The following is a 22,702-nucleotide window of genomic DNA, read 5'->3' as shown; positions in this document are numbered from 1 at the left end:
CTGTCGGTTTTTAAACTAAAACCGATAGTGATGTGTAGATGCTCCTCACATGCCAACAGTGCTCCCATTGACCACAACAATTGGAACACTCCTCCCACCTACCCCGACAACTTTAGTTCAAAAATAAAAATGTACCACGACTGCTAGCCCCTATAAAATGGCCCTTGGCCAGGAGCTAGCCTCTCCATGCATGTTGGTTTTAGGCAGGCCTTATCAGCCATGATACAATGTTTTCCTCTCACAACAAACCACATATATCATTATGCGTCATAGTCCACCAAAATTGTGCACACAAGAGGTACTAGAAGAATGCTACTGAAGATAGAGCAACGCCGAAGATTGGAGATGCCACGAGGTTCACAGAGCCATCCGCTGCGGTGCGCATCTGGAAAAAGGCCATGTACAGATATGGTGGATTCATCGATGCCACCTTGTCATCTCCAACCGGTATAGCTCGTAGACCACCTCAGTGCTGCTGTTTGCCCCTAGTTGGCGCTAGAAGAATGCTACTGAGGTGGTTACATTATAATGTGTTGATACACATTGATTGTAACTTTGACCTATACGCAAATAGGTCTTTGTTATCGTATATGGAATTTTAGTGTAAGGTCTTTGTTATCGTATATGTAATTTATTTCTAATATTTTTGTTATTTTTTGATGTATTTCATTACTATCTAAATAAATGTATCATTGTTGTTAAAACTTTCCCACTATACTATCTAAATAAATACTAGCCACTGTTGCCCGTGCTTCACTGCGGGTGATGTGTTTGGTATAGGAAAAATCTTGAGAAATATGGCTCACATGTCTAATATGTTTTCTCATCGTGTTGGTATGGAAGATTGGTCTCAATATTGTAAATGAACATAGAGGTTGGTTGTCATTACATGGTGCCTATTCTAGACCAGTAAATCAATGACATGTTAGTGGAAAGAAGTATTTGATGGAGTTGGGCTCAAGCAACTAACACACTTAGATTTAAAGCACAACATTGGCTAGGATTACGTTATAGGTGGAAATAGCAAAAACTACAACACAAGTACTTCTCCTAATGCAAGGGTTTACAAAAGAGTGAATTAGGACCCACTCCCCTTAGGCGAAACTACAACACATTTTGTAAATCTGGATTTACACGAAAGATTACACCGTGTTGAACACTAAATTACACTGGGATTTAAAGTTACATGGTTAAGAGCAACCTAGTAGAACCAAGGCTTACTCTAGAAGTTAGGATAGATGAGGGCAATGGAGAAACAACAAGATAATAATTATCCAAAACATGGCGTATGACCAACAGATCTAGAAACATGAGACTGAGAAGTCAAATATCATGAACCCTAAGACCAAACTAACCAACGGTAGACTTGAACTTCTTCAAAAACCAGATCCCTTATTCTTATATTACACCATCACCTCAGCCAGATGAAATGAGGACTGGATCTCATAGCTCTGCTTCGGATTCGAGAAGGATGGGGATGAAGAAGAAGAGTAAGGACCAAGGGCATCTTATAGTGGTGAACGAAGATGGGGTGCAGCGCACTGTAAGTGGAGACGGCATGGATGGGATATGCTACCGGTTCACGCTGTGGAGATACAACTAGCCATGGCACGATCCCAGCTCAAGCGAGCAGAGGGGGAATAAAGGAGAGGAGAGAGGGTTCACTCGATGTGGGAGGCGTGCGGGTGGTCATGTCCCCAAAAGAAGAAAGAAGGGAGGGGATCTGGTATGGGGACTAGGGCAAGGATCAAGAGTGGACCAGAGGCTAGGAAAAGGAGAAGTGCATAGTGCATGAGGATAGCAAGTGCGGCATGATGTCGAGGCCATACGAGGATAGGGTGCTAATGGGCTTGACACCGACAGCATCCATGGGGCACGTAGTGACAGCGACCTGGCGTGCGTAGCGTAGTCAAGCTAGGCACAGTGCCTGGGACTTGACATCCACTCAGGCTTTTCTAAGCATTCCCTACTACCCAAGGCTAACTTTTCCTAGGTGTTCTTCTTTCCTTCCCTTCCTTGTCCACAATATGCGCCAAACTTTGTATGAAGTGAGATCGCAACATACATGCTTCCTCTGAAACCACCTCCTCTTATTTACTTTGAGAGAATACTATTTCATCAACCCATTGTAGATTTCTTGTTCAAACACTTGAATATTTGTATCAAAAGTGGTATGGCGGTGTAACTGGGTAAAGGTACTTGGTCAACAACCTCGATACCAGCGCATGGTGAGTAGCGTCACCATATGGCAGCTGTTCCATAGGGAGCCCACGATTTTGTCATGACACCATAAGCTATTAACCAAGCAACTACTACCAACTTCATGGCCGGAAGGCAGTGGGGTCATAGACCACAGAATGAGGGGAATATTGCAAGGGAAGATTCAAACAACAAGGGTTCCCTTCACAACAAGGAACAAGGAATTCAAATCCAGCGACAGATTTGATTTAAAGAGATTCAAGTGTTTTACTGGGACATCCACAATTAATCGATACAGCATCCTATATTATCCAATCATGACTGGTTTGCTAATATCTAGATGGCAACTTCTCTTGTAACCCACCTACCATCGCCCTTGAAAACTCTAAGCACGTTTAACAGGAATTAAGTAGATTGACGCAATAAACATAGGGAAATAAACCAAATGCATATTCCAACGGTCTTATATGGGTACATCATATAGGCATCTAGTCTCCCATTCATGACACAGCTTTCACCTTCCCTATGATGGACGATCTCAACAGTACGGATGAAAATAACGGCAAGAGTACAATACCGAAAGACAGCGAAGAACATCACTACTACTATGGGTACAGCATCTCAAGGCAACTAATCTACCTGGAACTACACATCTTCATTCCCAGGCATGGTGGATTCTTCAACCGCCTTGGCTATGGATCTGCATTTTCTCTTGGCGATGGCTGAGTGAGAGGAATCAAGGGCTCTACTTCTAACACTTCCGAAGGTGGAGGTACTGGTGGCACTACAACACCAGTCCTCCTTTCAGGCAGGTGGATAGGGATCCCTTCCAAGATCGAGGCATCCTGCCTTTCAGCAGCCAGCATCCTCTGCTTGGCCTTGGTGATAAGATAGGCCTCCCACAGCTGATGGACATGCCGATCTTCAACCTCCTTCAAAGCTTTGGACATGGTAGTCTCTCAGCTCTCAGCAGCTACAGCAATGGCATGCGCCTCGATGAGCGGTACTTAGAGGATTCGGGTGAAGATCTCAGCTTCCTTCGCTCGCCGGAGGTAGATCCTCAGTTCCAAGGCTTGCCGGTCATACTGCTCATCTAGGGCAAGAAGGTACGTGGTCAAATGCACCACGGTAGGACTATCTTCTTGTGCATCCTGCCCTTGCAAAGCGTCCATGCGAGCCCTCCATGCCCTTCGATTCCTATCCAAAGGTGGAAAGAACCGCATGGGGGTACCAGCAATGGGCTCCTCATAGATCTGGCAGAGGTACCGCAAGGCTTTGCGGGCCATAACCTGGTAGGTGTTGATAAAGCTAAACCCAGTTGCGGTCACACTCTAGGCTCCAGTGAGGTTGGGGAACTCCTCACTCTTCCCAATGTAGATGATAACCTCACACCGCTCGGTGCCTTGCTCCTCATATTCATGGCCCTCATACTCGGGACGATCTTTGACTCCGAGCTTTCTGTAGGGTGGCATGCAGGATTCTAGGAAAACCCTCAACATTCAGGCAGTAACTACTAACCCAGGCTCCTACCATTTCTGGCGGTGGTTATGAGGAAGGTTGAGCGAAAAGCTGGCTCAAAGGAAAAGCTAAGCTAGCTAAAGTGCACCGAGTGGTGGTACCAATGGCTAAGCCAGGCTCTACTTATAAAGGCAGAGCAGTCTGTGGTCCTGACGCGGTTCACTAGGGTTCCTACGTGGGATCACTATGAATGAATCGACCAAATTCTACGTGTTCGAGGTGAGCAACGCGTGGCACCATTACTGAGTAGGATGACTACAGGGCAAGGGTCTGACAAGAGCGTAGAAAATGGGTACGAGGAGACGTGGCTCACTAAAGCGTGAACCATGGGCAAACATGGAGGACAAAGCCACAGTGCAGACCTAACTCTGGAACAGGAACGAGTAGGTCATGCACAATACGACACGCATGACACTTATGGATGGCGTATCTGCCAGCAATACGGCACTATAATGCACTAACAGGATATGCATGAATGCACGTCCTATACGTCCTTTCACTATTACCAACATATAGGGAAACCGTTCTCTCCCTGTAGCTAGTCGATACTATCAGACAATGCTCGAGTCAGTGTACCTACAGAAAAGTTGATTAAGCCTGTCTAAGTTAGGTCATAATGTTGAAGATTTTTGTGTGAATTCTATTAATTCTTTGTAGCATACCTCTTACACTCGATGTTGTTCACTATGCTTGCTTGTAGGTCTTCAGAATTGTATGCGCGTCCACCCCGAATTTCTCCACTCCAACGCAACTTCACATAAATGGTCGTTCGGAGGTATACTTTTATGTGGTTTCAGACTTCTTTTTTAAACTACAGTCCTTGTTATTGTTGCATTGTGTCTTACATTCTTTGCCTTGTTATAGTTGTGGCAGAGTTGTTGGACAATGTGGAGGATGAGGTAATTAAACATAATTATTGGTTTTTTAAACTCTCAAAAGATTTATTGCTGAGCCATATTGATTATTCATAAGTAAATGTGTGACTAGATTTTTGTGTCAAATAGATAGAAATTGGTGGTGCTACAGCAACATTGTTGGCCAAAGTCATCGACAAACGGCATGGATCACCAGCTTTACTAATCCAAGGTTCTGATTGGTGTACTATAACTAATGTGATAGCATTATTTTAAATGATATTTGATTGAATTAATAAACCAAAATACAAAGTTATAAACTTTCAGTTTTTTATGGAGTTTGTAGGAACTACCCCTCGATAAAACACTTAAAGCAGTGATGAGTTCCACTTTTTATGACATGTGCTGTCGAATTTCCCTTCGAAGGGAATACGCGATGATTTGCAAGCTATAACGTGTCCTTTGAAGTTAAACCTTCTAGGTTTGAACACAATACCTAGTTACCTACACACGATTTCTTCATCTTAAAAACCTACACGTGATTTCATTTTGGTAGTCACTTTATATCTAGATTCATAGTATGAACTTTGAAACCTCAGACCATGACACGCCATAGTTGTTTGCTCGCATGTTGGCTCCCGGCCCCCTCCCTCGCTTTACCTCTATTCAACCCTCCTTCCCTTGCATAATTTTTCACTGCATGTGAGATTTGGAGGGTGAATCTTGGTCAAAGGAGGCAAATGAACAAGGGAAGTTCAGTTTCAGCCTAGATCTATTTTTGTCCCCATGTCTTACCAGCTTGCATGCTACTCGTAACCACCAGTTTTTGAGCACACACTCATAACCACTATTGTTCTATAGAGAAAAATGCCACCGCGTGGAGAGAGAGAGACCAAGTGAGCTGACATGATGTGATGGCCATGAGTCCCTACACAAAGCAACATGCAACTTACCACCTTGCCGACCATGCTGCATGCACCCATACTACAACAGAGGCAGATGCTGCCACAAGCAGACAAGCACTCGTAACCACCATTTTTTGAGCACACACTCATAACCACTGTTGTTCTATAGAGAAAAGTGCCGCCGTGTGGAGAGAGAGACCAAGTATCAGCAGTGCACCCGCACACATAAACAGATAGCTCATGCATACATGCAAAGCAAGCAAGGCCCCAGCAACATGCACGCATGCGTATTCGCATGCGTGCCGACCACCATGCTAATTAGGGACCGACCATGCATGCCGAGAATCCACCATCCCCTGCTACGCGCCACCGTCCATTTACGTGCCGCATACAATCACCAAGGGAATGTGTCCACTTGCTGAGATGATAGACGTGCAATGCCTCATGGCAGTTATTGTCGCGTACCTATGTTTCAGGTGATAGAAGCAACATGGGAATTATATTAGGACTTTAAGGTTGCCTGCAAGATGATAAACACCACAGGACTTTGTGTCATTTATTGATTACTTTTTGCTTCTGTCCGTCAAGAAAATCACCTAATTTCTGATCCCTTTGACATCTAATTCCATCACTGCATTTAGTATCTAATTGAATGATCAACAGGTGGGTTAACACTAATATGGTCTTGGTTTGTCTAGGATTCTCTGCCTCTAGCTTTTAGGTAATTACTACCAACAGTCAATGTCTTATCTACATTAACTGTCCCCACAACACTAAATAGTAGCTTGGGACAACTGTTGGTGATATCCACAACCACACACCATGTGCAAACCTAGTAAGAGCTGACTTCCGGGCACATGCATTCATGCTTGGGTATTGAGATCGGTAGCTTCAATTTTGATTAATTATCTAGAATTTTGCATTGCTTAGTCCATTGGTGAATCACATGTCATTAAAGTCTAGAGCTGACAAGAACCACTCGGATGGATGCAATGGATCCACTACAATACGCACTCCTTTGGCCAACTTGTAGGTACGGGACATTGTTAACTTTGAAGGCACTGGCCAGTCGTCACCAACCCCAAGTTTTCATAAGCAGATGGGCGCACATCAGGGTAGTCGCTTGAGACACGCTATTTGGAGTGCAATAGATGTACAAACATTGTAGTTGATGATGAGTTATTGACACTTATCATGCCTATGTTACCAGCGAAGCTCTAATTTTTTATGTCCCACTAAATGGTTTGTGAAGGGACGGAGCAGCACAATGCATAGTTGCTAGGATCTGATGGATCAAGCTAACGATGGAGAGAGACAGCTTACTTCTATGTTGCCGCGGATCCATGAGTGGCCTTCTTTGCTCAAATATTAAAACATTAGAATAGATTTCAGTGGCCAATGCTATGGTACACTACACCCATTACCTAGTAAGAGGTAATACTTCAAAGCAATCTAAGCCAATGATTTATTGGATTTTTTTAAATTCAACAAATAAACAAATATGTAAGAAAATAAAGAAAAATTTACCAACATCCTGTAATCAGGGGAACCCTCCCCCTCTGTGATTTACACAAAGTGGGGCCCATCCCTTTCTATGTTTGTGTGTCATGCAAGTACAAGGCACGAAAAGTTGGCACGCCACTTTGTCGTGCTTACACGGCTCAATTTTTATACAGAAAAAGGTTATTCTAGATATTTTAATTTATTTCGGAGCTAACTATTTAGGTAACTATTCAAGTAATTTTGGCCATTTCCAATTACGAATAATTAATCTACACCAATTGTAAATCAAATTTACACCAAAACTAGAATAGTAAAGTATGATATACTAAGATGTAATATGCTTTGCAAATATAGGAGCAAGCTGACATGATGTGATGGCCATGAGGCCCTACACAAAGCAACATGCGCCTGACCACGTTGCCGAGCATGCTGCATGCACCCATACTGCAGTAGAGGCAGATGCTGCAGCAAGCAGACAAGCACTCGTAACCACCTTTTTTGACTTGCAGCAGCATGCACATGAATACATGATCCCGCACAGGGGCCTGACCGAGACACCCTGCCACCCTAGGCCCCGCGACCATCCTATCTGTTGTAGGGCTGGATCTGACGGCCGCAAAATCGAGTGACCGACAGCCGAATAATGGTCGGGTGAGGTATAGATTAATCGTTTTTCCATAAGCAATTAAGCCTAAGTTATCTATGGATCCTTTTCCATGGCACTAAGCACTACTATGGTAGCATCATGAAGAAGCAAAAGCAGCAAGGCTTAAACAATAGGCACCTTGCAAAGTTATAGTACACTGCTAGCTAGCTAGCCTCCAAGGACAATCGAATGCACACTTGGTGGTGGACGGCCACTGGCGAGGTTCTACCGAGGCTGTACATGCGAAGCAGCACGGGCATGTGCTTCCTGCTAGACTTGGAGACCATGCTCTTGTCGGTCGTGTTGAGAGCGCTGAGGCAGCCCCTAATGACATCGTCAATGTAGGTGAAGTTGCGGCGCACGTCAGCGTCGTCTGCGGTGCGGAACAATGTGATGGGCTCACCGGCGACGATGCTGCAGGCGAATGAGAAGTAGGCCATGTTGGAGCATCCCCATAGGCCATAGACGGTGAAGAATCATAGGCTAGTGATTTAGAGCCCATAGATGTGGTTGCACGCGTGCGCAATGGCCTCGCCGGCCTTGTTGGTGGCCACGTACAGCGACGCGGGGCGGCCCGTGCAGTGGTCCTCGGAGAAAGGTGGCTCGGTGTTGAGCCCGTACTCCGATGACGACAACGCCCACAAGACCACCGGCTATGGGTCAGCGTGCCTTGCTGTGGCCTTAAAGAGCACGACAAGGCCAGCGACATTGGAGGCCACATATGCCTACGGCGCTCGCATCGCGTGGTGCACGCCCACATGGGCCGCGAGGTGCAGCACGTGCGTGAATGGCACCATGGACAGGAGCCGCTCCAGCAGCGCGGCATCATTGATGTCAGTGTCTAGCACCACCATGCCACGGGACACCAACAGACACTATCGTGCGCGCTTCAAGGATGGGTCATAGCAGGCATTGAAGTTGTCGAGGCCGAGCACGCCATCGCCGTGAGCGCGGAGCGCCAGCGAGCAGTGCGAGCCCACAAAGCCTGTGGCGCCTGTGATGACCACGAATAGTGCCCCATCCTACCGTGGCCTCACACTCCGCCGCACCTCCCACTCCCACGCCACGCCCCACCCATACGACAATGATGTCCTTGAGCCTAGCAGCCTCCGGTGCGAGTGCCGAGGCCGCGGCGAGGAGGAAGAGGAGGAGCTAGAGCCGAACGTGAGCAACGTAGAGAGGCTAAAGGAGTGGGAGAGAAGGGACGAGTAGTGCATGACAAAGAGCACGACGAGCACGAGCGTGGCAAGCATGGTGGCATGGAAGAGTAGGTATGATGATGCCGACATGAGCTGCTTGGCGCCGGCCGCGTGCCGCAGCAGCAACGCCGCCCCGCCTCCATGTGGGATCCCACCATTGTTGAGGCCATGATACCAGGACACCACGCTGTTGTGCCACCACGCCCGCCACGTGCTCCCCCCCCCCCCCCCCGCACCTCCGCGCCACCTCCGTGTGGGGCCCGCCCTAGGTGAGGATGCACGTCGACAGCGTGAGCGAGGCTTCGCCCGCATTGGGGGCCTCCTGTGCCAGTGGCCGTGGCATTGGACCCACCGCGGCACGGCGTCACCACGCCCGCTGCGCGCTCCCCCCATGCCTCCACGCCACCTCCGTGTGTGGCCCGCCCTAGGTGAGGACGCACGCCGGCAGCGTGAGTGAGGCCCCGCCCGTGCTGGGAGCCTCCTATGCCAGTGGCCACTATGCCAGGCCCACCTGCCCACGCTAAAGCTACTGCGCCGCTACTGAGAGTGAGGGAGAGTGAGGGAGGGACTAGAGGAGCAAACAGCTGCTGCCGCCGGCCATTTACACGAGAGAGAGGGGAAGGAGCACCATTTTACATGAGAGGACCATGGTGGAGCCTAGCTCTGTTGATGCCTCTGTATCCTCCAGCATGCAAAGTACACTATCCTTGCATGCATGGCCATTTAATTTTTCATCTACCATGCATGCATGCAAAGCAAGCAAGGCCCCAGCAGCATGTATGCATGCGTACTAGCATGCGCACCAACCACCATGCTAATTAGGCACCGACCATGCATGTCGAGAATCCACCATCCCCTGCTACGCACCACCATCCATTTGCGTGCCGCGTACAATCACCAAGGCATCTATCTACTACCAAATGCATGGAGGAAGGCCGGTTGTGACGTGCTTCATCTAAACCGTGGAATTTCTATCTAACGCACCAACTAAACAGAACATACGTGGACACCCTGGGAGGCCACTGATTCAGCGTGCTTTCATATCTTTAATATCCTTTACATATATGCACCTTCACTGTCGGTTCTACTTACAAACCGATAGTGATATTAACTTTCACTGTCGGTTCTACTTAAAAATTGGCAGTGATGTCCATGCCCCCCTTTATAAAATAAACTGCCGACCACATACATTGATCCCACCCACCGACGAACTCTCACACTCTCATTTCTCATGTTTCACTCTCACTTCTCAAGAAATCCACTCTCTCTACGTGATTTGGTCATGGCTCCTGCATTTTTCAATGCTATTGATATGTTGTCTTCTCCTCTGTTGATCTATATTTATATTCATGTTTCTTTGCATTCTACATTTATATATATTCTTATTTATATTCTTATCTATATTTATTTGATCTATATTTATATTCATGTTTCTTTGCATTCTACATTTATATATATTCTTATTCCTTGCATTCGATCTATATTTAATTATGTTGCCACATTTTACTTGGAAGAATTTTTTTGCATATATTTTATGTTCATATTTTTTGGCATTTTATCGATCAGGGGGTATAAACAACGGATCTCCCCCACCACAAGAACCAGGTTTCCACCTTGGTGATGAGCCATTTGCTCCTAATGTGGCTATTCTACGGTTCTCTATTCCAGCTATTGTATGAAATATTTTCCAACATCTTTTGTTTTTTGATGCTAACAAATAAGTGTAATTAGTTTAATATCATTGTTGCATACATATAAGTCGCAGACTATATCCCCAATAGATTGGCTGTGGACAACACTTAGCTGGTTCTTTATCTCGAACATCATCGAGAACACGGCATCTAATGCAAGTGGTCAGTTATGGACGTGTGAACTCAGTTTTTCTATCCCTTTGAGGGGTGCAAATCATCGGAACTATATCCACGAGACGGGAAGACAGAGTCCGGATGTGATAAGCGCCCAATTCAGTGTCGTGTGCATCTGTTTAGAGGTACTTTTGACGTGTTTGCTATGATGTGCCTGATTTCTCGCACTTCAAGGCACTTGCTTTGAATGTTGGTGATATCCCCGTCCCGCAAGCAAGCGAATGGTTTGTGAGCTACAACCGTGCGGATATGGTAAAATGGTCACTATACCTGAGTCGTGGTTATTTGTTGTTTATTATTGTAATAACATTCTCTAATTTTTTTTCTTTTTCTCCGCATGCAGATTGTGCTCTAGGACCTTACCTATGCTGCATGTGGCTTGTGGGCTGTTCTAGACCAAGCTACAGAGCAACTCAGGTATGATTGAGACTTATGCAATGGTAACCATAGCCAGCTCACTATAGAAAGACGCCAGTACTACATAAGGATTACTAACAGGGACAGTGGTCGTTCAGTAGGTTACATCTATGGCCGACCATTCTTTCGGTGTTGTGAGTCACGAGAGAGTGCACTCATACGGGTATTGGACTTCATCATACAAGCAGATACATAATCCGTGACATTAATTACCATATATCACTACATAGGCATGTTAGTGTGCGTGGCCCGGTCGAACCCAGTAGTGATTCTGATAGTAATTAATATTTATTAGGTTGTTTCAAGGTCGTAGTTTAATTGGGTTCTAATTTTAATTTGTACGGCTTTGTGTGTTTAATTATTGTCATGCATGTAATTCGTGTAATATTTGTTGGGCAACTTGAAATATATATTCCGGTATAGTATTTGTCTCAAACTTTTTTTAGGCTTGCACATGCCACGTGTGAAGGAAACACCTAGTTTGGGATTTTTCGGAGATGGTTTGCTACTTTATGAGGTTTAATTGAATTTCCGCGCGACGACACCGTTTAATTATAGGTTAAACTGAGTCTACCCACGAAAACATCCGGAAGGGTGCTAAACTTTTACACAGGCTCTAATGTGCCCTAGAGATAAGAATTTTGTGGAGGTGGATAACAAAATCTATTGGGTCCAAGATGAAATTCATCCTCTTTTGTCTCATTCGGTACAGAGAAAAATATAATAAATAAAAAAACTAATCAAAAAAACCTTAGATCCTGTGTTGGGTCTTAATTTGGGTGTATATGCTTGCTAAAAAAATTTCATGCCATTTTGACATAGGCGGAGTATACATGCTTCACAGAGGTACATGTGCCCTTTCATCGAACCATGACTATAGACATAGGTTATTAAGGTTTCTATGGTTCATATGCATTCTAGTGTCGTATTAGTCTCAAACTTTTTCTTAGGCTTGTATGTGCCACGTGTGAAGGAAACACCAAGTTTGGGATTTTTCTGGAGATGGTTTGCTACTTTCTGAGGTTTAATTAAATTTCCATGCGACGAGACCGTTTAATTATAGGTTGAACTGAGTCTACCCACGAAAAGATCTGGAATGGTGCCAAACTTTTACACAGGCTCTAATGTGCTCTAGGGATAAGAATTTTGTGGAGGTGGATGACAAAATCTATTGGGTTCAAGATGAAATTCACCCTCTTTTGTCTCATTCGGCACAAAAAATATAATAAATAAAAAAACTTATCAGAAAACCTCAGATCCTGTGTGGGGTCTTTAATTTGGGTGTATATGCTTGCCAAAAAAATTTTAAGCTATTTTGACATAGGCGGAGTATACATGCTTCACAGAGGTACATATACCCTTTCATCAAACCATGACTATACACATAGGTTATCAAGATTTATTTGGTTCATACGCATTCCGATGTCGTATTGATCTCAAACTATTTCTTATGCTTGCACGTGCCACATGTGAACGAAACACCAAGTTTGCGATTTTTCGGAGATGGTTTGCTATTTTCTGAGGTTTAATTGAATTTTCGGACGACGAGACCATTTAATTATAGGTTGAACTGAGTCTACCCACAAAAAGATCTAAAATAGTGCCAAACTTTTACATGGGCTCTAATGTGCCTTAGGGATAAGAATTTTGTGGAGGTGGATGACAAAATCTATTGGGTCCAAAATGAAATTCACCCTCTTTTGTCTCATTCGGCACACAAAAAAATATAATAAATAAAAAACTGATCAGAAAAACCTAAGATCCTATGTGGGGTCTTAATTTGGGTGTACAAGCTTGCCAAAAAATTTCAAGCCATTTCGACATAGGAATACATATGCTTCTATTTATTCAGTATATAAAAGAAATTTGTTAATATATATAAACATCACTATCAGTTTCAAAAAACCGGCATTGATGAAAATAAACCGACAGTGATACTGGTTATCACTGTCGGTTTATTTTAAAAACTAGCAGTGATATTTAAAAAATTAAAAAAAATTTGTGCCAGCCCTCGGGTTCAAACTCGGGTCTCGGGCGACAGAGTTCAGAGACTTAACCGTTGCGCTAGTATAGGATGTGTGCTTAGGGTTATTTACTTTTTTCTTTTGACCTTAAGGCCGCTTAATAAATTATAAAATAGAACAAAAAAATTTGGGTCGCCTGGGACTCGAACACGGGTCTCGGGGGTTAAGTTGAGGAGTGTTAACCGCTGCGCCAGTAGGAGTTCGAAACAAAATGAAAAGTTATCCTACTTAACACCTAACTGCTACACCACATCACTACTGGTTTGGGGAATGACCCAGCAGTGATGTACCCCATCACTGTCGGTTTACAATTAAAACCTGCAGTGATGAGCTATTTCCCAAAGTAAATTAATAATTTATAAAAAAAAATTTGGGCCGCCTGGGACTCAAACACGGGTCTCGGGGGCTTGGTTGAAGGGTCTTAACCGTTGAGACAGTCGAAGGAGTTCGAAACAAAATGAAAAGTTATAATACTTAAGACCTAACTACTAAACCACATCACTGTCGGTTTGGAAAATGACCCGGCAGTGATGTACACCATCACTGTCGGTTTAGGGAGTTACCCAGCAGTGATATACCCCCATCATTGTTGGTTTTGACTTACAATCGGTAGTGATGAGATACTGGTATAAAAGAGGCATGGGTTGAAATTATCCAAATTCATTTCAACCCCACGCCAACCCCTCCCCTGCGCCGCCGAAGCTCCACCCCACGCCGTCCACCGCCCCACACCGGAGCACCACCCCATGCCGGAGCACCGCCCTAGGGGCACTGCCCCATGCCGTCCACTGCCCCAAGCTAGAGCACCGCACCGTCCTTGCCCTCGTTCGTCATCCACAACGCCGACCATGCCCCTCTTCCTTCCCGGTGAGTGCGTTCAGGAGCACTCCCACCGCCGAGGCCTTCAGGAGCGTGCGGACAGCTGCTTTTCCTCCCCCACGATGAGTGCATGGCTCACTACCCACTGTGTGTTTGATGAAATGTCCCACGGTGTTAGCGCCTCATAGTAGCGCTCATTCCTCCTGGTTCCTACCTTCCACCACCTATGGCTAGTAACATTGCTAATTTTTTTGTATCACCCACATCACAAATATAATCATGGTCATCTCAACTCCATCTTCCATGAGTATTAGTGGTCTCCTTAGACCACGTAGGCTCAGATGCCAGGTAAAGGAAAAAAAGCAGGGACCTCGGTGGCTTCGTGGATTGCTAGATAGAGCATGGGATGAGTAAAGTGACCGAGTCACAAGATGGCATAACATGGAGTGGTTGGGACAAGAAGAAAGTGACAAATATACACTGTGTTAGGAAAAATTAGTGTATGGGGAGCCCAGATCGATAATATATTGTATTGGGAGGAATGTACGGCACGTCGAGGATGGGAGCTTTAGCTCCACAAATGAACCCATGAGTGAACTCATCTAGAGGATCTCCTAGGTAACTGAGGAGGTGAGGCAAGGGACTCATCCTTCTAATAGGGAGAAAGATGTGCTCACCCAAGTACTCAGAACCAAGGAGCACCCTGGTCGCACTAGAGGAATCGGTGTTGTTCCTTGACTAGCATTCTCCCAAGAATCTAACACTTACAGAAGCCACTCGAGGGGTAGAATGGAACAGGAGGCAGAGTATTTGAGGCAACTAAAAGAGATGGAAGATAGAATGGAAGCACGGATTCAGGCGACTATTGAAGCGTGAGTCGAGCAAATTTTATTGTCCAAGGGCTTAGGAGTACCACAAAACCCTACTTCTACTACCTTTAGCCCACAGTTTAGGGGTCGCAGCAGCTACGGATCGACCCCGCTCGACGAAGAAGAGACGAATGTGTCTCATCTGGTGGACGGCATCACTGAACCTGTCAATGTCAAGTTGTACATCCGTCAGGAATGGACAAAGGACAAGGTGGCGCTTGGCCAGGCCTAGCCTATGGGAGACAGGACAATTAATGGCCGCCCAATTCCACAGAGGTATGCTCACATCACCATTGATAGAATACTTGATAAGAAGTATAACAAGATACCCATTGAGTACCCCGTAGCGAAAGACAGGCCAAAACTTGGTCAAAACAAGGGTTCTCAAGTGGCCCGGCGCAAGCACTTCATTAAGCTTGACCATCAATTGTCCTCTAATGATGAGGATGACTGTGAGTCTTCGCCCACCCGTGATGATCACTCACCATCTCCCAATAGAGATCACTCCCCTCCTCATCCGGAGCCATCACCCCCAAGAAGACAGACATCTCCTTCTATTCCTCCTCGTCCGACTCCATCTTCATTAGCTCTAAGAAAAGAGACTCCTCGTCCTCCTCCATCTTCATTAGTGCCAGGAAAATAGAATTCTTGTCGTCATCCTCCTCCTCCTCCTCCTCCACCTCAGCCCAAAACAAGATCAAGGATATCCTTGCAGTCGCAGAAAAGATCCTTGGATTCAGTCACTAATGCTCCCAAAGTGGACCAACAAAAAAGACAAAAGGTCGTTCAGTCACAGCGTTACCACCTTGATGAAAGAAAAATTTATAGCACACATCTCGAAGGAAGATTGTGTTAGTTTGTTCAATCTCTATGCCTCACTGCCTTCGTATTTGTTGAAGTTCGAATTCAAAAGGCAAACACAGAATAAATACGCTACAACAAGAGAAGAAGAAATACACAATAAAGATTTAAGAAACATATAGAAGTATGTCGAAGACAACCCAGGATTAACCATGGAAGAGCCCGCGAACATCTATTATGATGTACAAGGGACGGGAACACCGGCAATGAAGTATGAAAGGGGCAATCTTTTGATTCCCGATCATGAGTATAAAAATCTGACAACATATATGCGTCAGTTACATGAATATTACATGGCTCAAGCAATAGAGACAGACGACTTTGGTTTTGAGCTTATTATCTATTTGCCACATGTTTTCCATTATCCTGAAGAAGAGAAGTTTGATGTCGAGTGGGAGTGCTTGTTCCAGCTATACAAAAAAACGTTCTCTCGATGTTCAAATGTTTGACGCTATGGACTATGTAAGTACCCTACACGCACGATATTACAATTAACTACTCTCTCGAGACACAAATTGTTAACTTTTGAGCACTTAACATGATTTTATGTAGGTGTATAGCAAAATTTTGCATTCTAAAGAGCAAATGGGATTACATAGGCTTCTTGGACCCCTTGCGAGTCAATGAGAGGACATGTCTAGGCCTCCATGGATGTGACGTGGAAGACCTGAAACAGAGATTGATTGTTGTTTTCGATGAATTCGCGATGAAGAACAAAACCCACATACTTCTAGCCTACAACTGCGAGTATGTGTTCTCGGCTTTTAATTTTATGCTTCTTTTTTCATTAAGATTATTCGATAATTAGGATTCTATGATTGCAGCAACCATTTCGTCTATATTTGTATCAATCTTGCTAAAAATCTGATTGAGGTGTGGGACACAAAGAAAAAACCATTTCATCATTTGGATGCACTGGTGGCAATGCTGAATTAGTAAGCGATCCTAATAACATATTATTTTCTGATCACACATACCGCTTTCTAATGTTTCTCCCTTTAATGTTGCTTAGTGTCCGAAGAAGACATATCGGTGGGACGTAGGTCCCATTCAAGGTTGTCGAAATAGAGAGGAAGTACCTATCACAGCCGGTAGGAAACAATGAATGTAATGTGAGCAATGCTTCGCTACATCGGTGAGAAATCGAAAGAAGTCAATAAGTTGGTATGTATAATCCCCATTTCATTTATGTCTGTTAATAATTCAACAAAATGATTTATTGTTCCTCTTTGGATATCATCTTTTTTGAACGATAGCGCAAGAAATATAACCACAAAAGGCTGTTAGACATGGAGATCGTCGCACTGCAATCGGAGCTGGCAAAATTTATCTTAGCCGAGGTATTGGAAAAAGATGGAGTATTTTCCATTGCACAATCCGTGAAGTATAAGGACCAATATGGCCCAGAGTGGCTTGCTAGATTATTGTAAGAAGTCCGAGAAGCATTACACAATCTGTGAAGTCCGAAAACATTTTTTTTATTTTGAGAGATCAAGATCTGGATAAGAACATTTGAATTGTAACCGTAACATTTGTAATGTTTAATATTGATGGACATGTCGTCTACGTAGTGTTTATAAAGCAAAACCCAATTCCACAGAAAAATATAAATTAAAATAAATTATAAAACAATAAAATACGAACGGGCCCTCACTACCGATTAGCAATAAACTGACAGTGTTGTCATAACCATCACTGCCGGTTAGCAACAAACCGGCATTGTTATCGTAACCATCACTGCCGGTTAGCAACAAATCGATAGTGTTGGCTTGCTCAACACTGCCGGCTTGAGCCATGAACCAACAGTAATGGTTACGACAACACTGCTGGTTTGAGCCATGAACCAACAGTGTAGGCTTGTTCAACACTGTTGGCTTGAGCCAAGAACCGACACTCTTGATGCAACATTCACTATCGGTTGGGACTACAAACCGACAGTGTTATTTAACTGGACACTGTCGGATGGACCCAGGAACCAATACTGTGCCTGTAGATCAATGTCGGTTTTTAAGAACCGACAGTGATGTCAACCCCCATCACTGTTGGTATGCCACTTCAGTTCAAAATTCGATAGTGAAAGGGGTTTTTAACCGACAGTGATGTCCATATCTAAGGTAGTGAGGAGTGGCCCTTATTCCTCCTCTCAACTATAAATACCCCTCACTCTAGGCTTGTTTGGTTCTCTAGTCTATGGACTAAAGTTTTAGTCCACTTTAGTCCATAAACTAAAAGTGGACTAAAATGGTGTTTGATTTCTTGAACTAAAATAGACTAAAGTCATTAAATGATGTGGAACAAAAGACCCTTTTATCCACTCTTTTACCCTGGGAGAGAGAGGACAATAAATGAGGGGCATGGGTATCCCTAACACCTTTTAGTCTATTTTAGTCCAATTTTGTTGACTAAATGACTAAAGGACTTTAGTCCACTTTTAGTCCAAATGTTTGGCTGTTTAGTCCAACTAAAGTGCAGATTTTAGTCCAAAATGCTTTAGTCCATGGGAGCCAAACAACCCTTCTCTCTCATTCAAGACACTCACACACAAGAGCTTCATTTCTCCATCCTATATTTTGTAGTTGTGTCCCTCTAGGTGTCTCCCACCTAGTTGTAGTATAGAAAAGAGGGAGAGAGGCAAGCCGAGAGCCGAGGAGGAGCCGGGTCTGTCGGATTCTCCTTGACTTTGTACCTCGGCGGTTGTAGCTAATCTTCTAGCTACATCCGGAATACTACTCTGGTATTTCAGGTTTATCTAATTAAATGAGATTAGTTTTTATCTCAAGATTATTCCTCGGATTCCCGCTTGCATCAAGTGCTCTAGTCTTTGCAAAACTAGAGTACTACTCTATAGATTAGGTGTGGTGCTTAGTCTTACGGATTACCTAGAGTTGCACCCAGCCCCGCGGATAGCTGTGGTAGCCCTAGGTGGTGACAGCCCTAACGGCCGACGTAGTCCACCACATTTGGATTGGTGTTTGTAGGACCGTAGTCGGAGCTTCATAGCCCCCTTCACATTCCCGTCCGTGGCTAGTGTTCTGATGTCCCGAAGAGAGTAACCTTAAAATAATCTGATCCTTGATTCTTTAGATTGGTTAGGAAATCTTAGGAAATTCCTCTCTACCCACAAAAACACATTTTCTTTGGACGACCTTGATTCTTGATTAGTACACTTCACGTTCCCCGTGAAAATCTATACCTAGAAATACTCTCGGGTGAAAGCTATAGCGGTATCCGTGCGCTTGCAGATTTATCTGTTGGCGTTAACAAATACCAATAATCATGATTTTGAGAGTTTATGCTAAAGAATTAAAGAAACTACTTTCAGCCACAGAATCACTTCTCTCATAGAATCAACTTCTATAGAGAATCAAAATCAGATGGAGCTCTCCCAAACAAGGCTATATTGTACTCTTGGTAGACATAGCGGCTTCTTGCAAAACTAAAGGCTAGAAACCCAAGGGTAGCCAATTGGATGCAAAGCAAATATTTTAAACTACTTGATCATTAGTATTAGTTTAGTTAGATGCCACTTTTGTTTGCAAACAAGTGGACTGCTCGAGTCCTCCGGCAACAAAATATCATTTTTTTCCTTTACTTTTTCTCTAAGTAAATCTCAGAATGAGCAAAATAGTTTCATATATGGCTCTTAAGCTACATTTTTTTGAGACGAAAGAAAAATTATATTAGATTATAGCTGAGTATATCATCACATTATAAACACTCTGGAATACACTAGGGGTCCGTTTGGTTCGCACCCAAACTTTGCCGCACCGCACCTTCCGCGCCGTAAGTTTGGCGTGTGTTTGGTTTGCTGCGGCAGTTGCGGCATTCCGCGGCCTCGCCATCGCGTGCCAGGGCATTTTTGCTGCCAAAACATGCTGCAAGTGCGGCGAACAAAATTGGTGACGCAAGTTTGGTGCCGCTGCAGCTCTGGCGTGGCATGCACTTGCTGCGAACCAAACGGACCCTTGGTATATCTAGAAACTGGCGCTCGGGGGTGGGTGTGCGGCGGCCGCTCGACGCTCACGCTCATGGACTCAGCGCGTTGCCACTTGCTCGTCGCAACGAGACCGGGGGCAGGTTGCTCACGTGAATCGCGAAGATGCGCTCAGCCTTGAGGCTGGGCAACCGGGAGGAGTTAGAAGAAGTGGAGAACTGTTGCTTGTTTGCTAGGCCAGATTTTGTATGGGATAATGCTGAGTACTGAAAAATTTTGAACCAGATTTTAGGGTAGTTTAGGTCTGCCCGGACTATCCATTAGGCTCGCCCCTGTCCATCATGCTCTTGAACTAAACACCATTAAAAGCTGGATCATCTTCTCCCACCCAACACTTTGTCCAACCAACCAAACACACCTTAAGTATACTTAAAAGTAAAATTTGTTGAAAAAAATCACAAAATAAGTTTTTAACTAAGATTATTTTTGATAGATCACATAGAAGAGAATATTCTGAAACTCCAATAATTCACGGTTAGCACTTCCAATATATCAAAAAACCTCCCCCGACTCTTCGTCTTTCCACTACACAAACACCCTCCCAATCCTCAAGTTGCTGTTGAAAATCGGTTCATTACGCATCTTAGGGCATGTTTGATGCACATGGCAAGTTACTAGTTGAGACTAATAATTAGCCTAAATTAGCTATAGTTAGGGAGCAACTAGTTGAAGACATTAGTTTACTTATTAGCTTTCTTGGTTGAATACACTTAGTTAATTTAGGCTATTGTAGCTAGCCAGCGATTAGCCCGCGTGCCCTTATTATTGTCGTCCTCTAGCTTCCTGGTTCATCACGCATCTTTTCTTTTTTTTTGCCGAAAGTCACTTTCTGGTTTTCCACCGCGTATAGGTCCGCTGGCAGGCTGGCTTCCTGTTACTAGATCGACAGAAGTATCCAGTCGTGTGACAATGAAAAAACTGGAACAAATCAGGGATGACCGAATCAATGGTGATGTGGCAACCAATTCATTTTTGAGAACACAATATTGGAAAAATCGTTGGCGGAAGATAAATATTTTGCTCCTAACTCATTTTAACTGGTTGCTAAACTCAAGGTTTTAGCAACTCTTATTTGAAGAAGCTCTGCGATGGTCCTAAACTTAATTCCCCTATATAATAGTATACTCCCTATGTCCTAAATTATCTGTCACTTTTAGTTTCCGTATCACAAGTTTAACTCGATTTGTATAAAATACGTGCAACATTTATGTCTCCAAATAAGTTTATTAAAAAAAACTAGATTCAAAGATCTTTTCAATGATACCAATTATATACCATAAATATTAATATTTTAATATATATTTTGTCAAAATTATTTCTCAGAAAACGAAAACGACAAATATTTTGGGATGGAGGGAGTATGGTGTATCCTAATAACCAACCTCCCCCTAAATATTTATCTCCTCTAACGGTTCCCTATCTTAAATAACATATACTCTCTGTCTTGCAATATAATTGATGCTAGAGCATCTCCAATATAAAATGTTAAATATAGAATGTGAGAGCATCTCCAATAGTTTAAAAAACCAATTGATAAATCAATAAATATTTTAAGCCACTAAAAAAGTAGGGACTTTGTTGGTTTTCTTAATTATTTCTAATATCTTGCTCCTAAAATATAGAGGTAGAAGACTCATTTAGGTACTTTCACTATCGTCAAGGGCTTAGTTTCATCCCTGAAGTTTCAAAATGATTAAATTTTTCTTTTGGACTTAGTTTCATCCCAAAACTATCAAATTGACCATTTGAGTACTTAAACTTTGTATTTCTCCAGCACTATCCACGATTTGAGATGGACAATCATGGTTACTACCATTGTTTTGTGGCGTGGTCCTAGCTATCGAATCAGATAGCACACTTTCAATATTTAAATCTATATTTTAAAATAAATATAAATATAGATCTAAATCCTCAAATATGAATTATTTTTTAGCTTATGGACAAGAACATATTACTTTTATCCTCTAAAGACTTTTTAAACCATCCACTAATGATGGTTTTATTTGAATATTATTTTTTATCTCCAACCAACTGTGCTATTGGAGCTGACTAGGTTGTGTGACGTTCTACATAGGATGAGGGAAGAAGTTGAGCTCAAAAAAGAAAAAGTATGAGGGTTGAAATGAACTTCGGTACTTTTATGATAAAATTGAGCCCAAAATGTAAATTTGAGAACTCAAATGGCCACTTTGATAACTCTAGGATGAAGCCAAACCCAAAAGTAAAGTTTGAGAACTAAAACAACTATTTTGAAAGTCCAGGGATGAAATGAGCCTTAGACAATAGTTAAAGGACCAAAATGACTATTCCTTTAGGATAGATTGTAATTTTGTCTTAGGAATCTCTCTAAATCACCCCAGCCAATTGTATACTTTCTTTCTCTCTTGTAAATTTTCATTGGACTCATATCCATTCTCCTTATTCTTCTACACGTCCTTCCATCTCCACATCGCCCGATTGGATATGCATGTGTATCTTTTCACGTGATTAGATCGATTTTCCCAAGTGTAGAAAGATTGAGACTTGAGATAAGGAGTTGTTGAGAGAGTTTTTTTAAACCTTGCTAACAAAATCAAGATTTTTTTAGACGCTAAGAAAATCAATATTGTGGGTGTGTTTTGGAAATAATTGGAGATGCTCTTATATAGGGAGAATGTTGGAACTTTGGAGGGTGATGTTTGTTGGATACATCAACCCTTAATTTTGACTAAAAGATTACTCCCTCCATCCCTAAATATTGTTGTTCTCGGTTCCCGAGAAATAACTTTGACTAATTTTATATAAAAAGATATTAATATTTATGGTACATAATTAATATTTCATGATAAATTTATTTAGAGATATAAATATTGCACATATTTTCTATAAATCTAGTCCAACTACGGCACGAAAACAAAAAACGATGATTATTTAGGGACGTGGGCAGTAGAATGGAAGGATGCTTAAAGGTATCAAAATGGGAATAAAAAAAGGAAAGTCAAGTTATTTCAAGGACCAAGGAACAGAATGCACACCAAGACTTTATAAAA

General features: G+C 43.2%; 1 pseudogene; it reads right to left on the bottom strand.

The window, feature by feature from the left end:
* Positions 1–7,789: 7,789 nt before the first annotated feature.
* On the bottom strand, positions 7,790–9,217 carry LOC136460184 (UDP-glucuronate 4-epimerase 6-like; annotated as a pseudogene).
* Positions 9,218–22,702: the final 13,485 nt, after the last annotated feature.

The sequence above is a fragment of the Miscanthus floridulus genome, chromosome 1 (genome assembly GCF_019320115.1).
Source record: "Miscanthus floridulus cultivar M001 chromosome 1, ASM1932011v1, whole genome shotgun sequence".
Taxonomy (NCBI): Eukaryota; Viridiplantae; Streptophyta; class Magnoliopsida; order Poales; family Poaceae; genus Miscanthus; species Miscanthus floridulus.
Note: the sequence above shows the minus strand (reverse complement) of the source record. Positions and strands in the feature narration are given on the sequence as shown.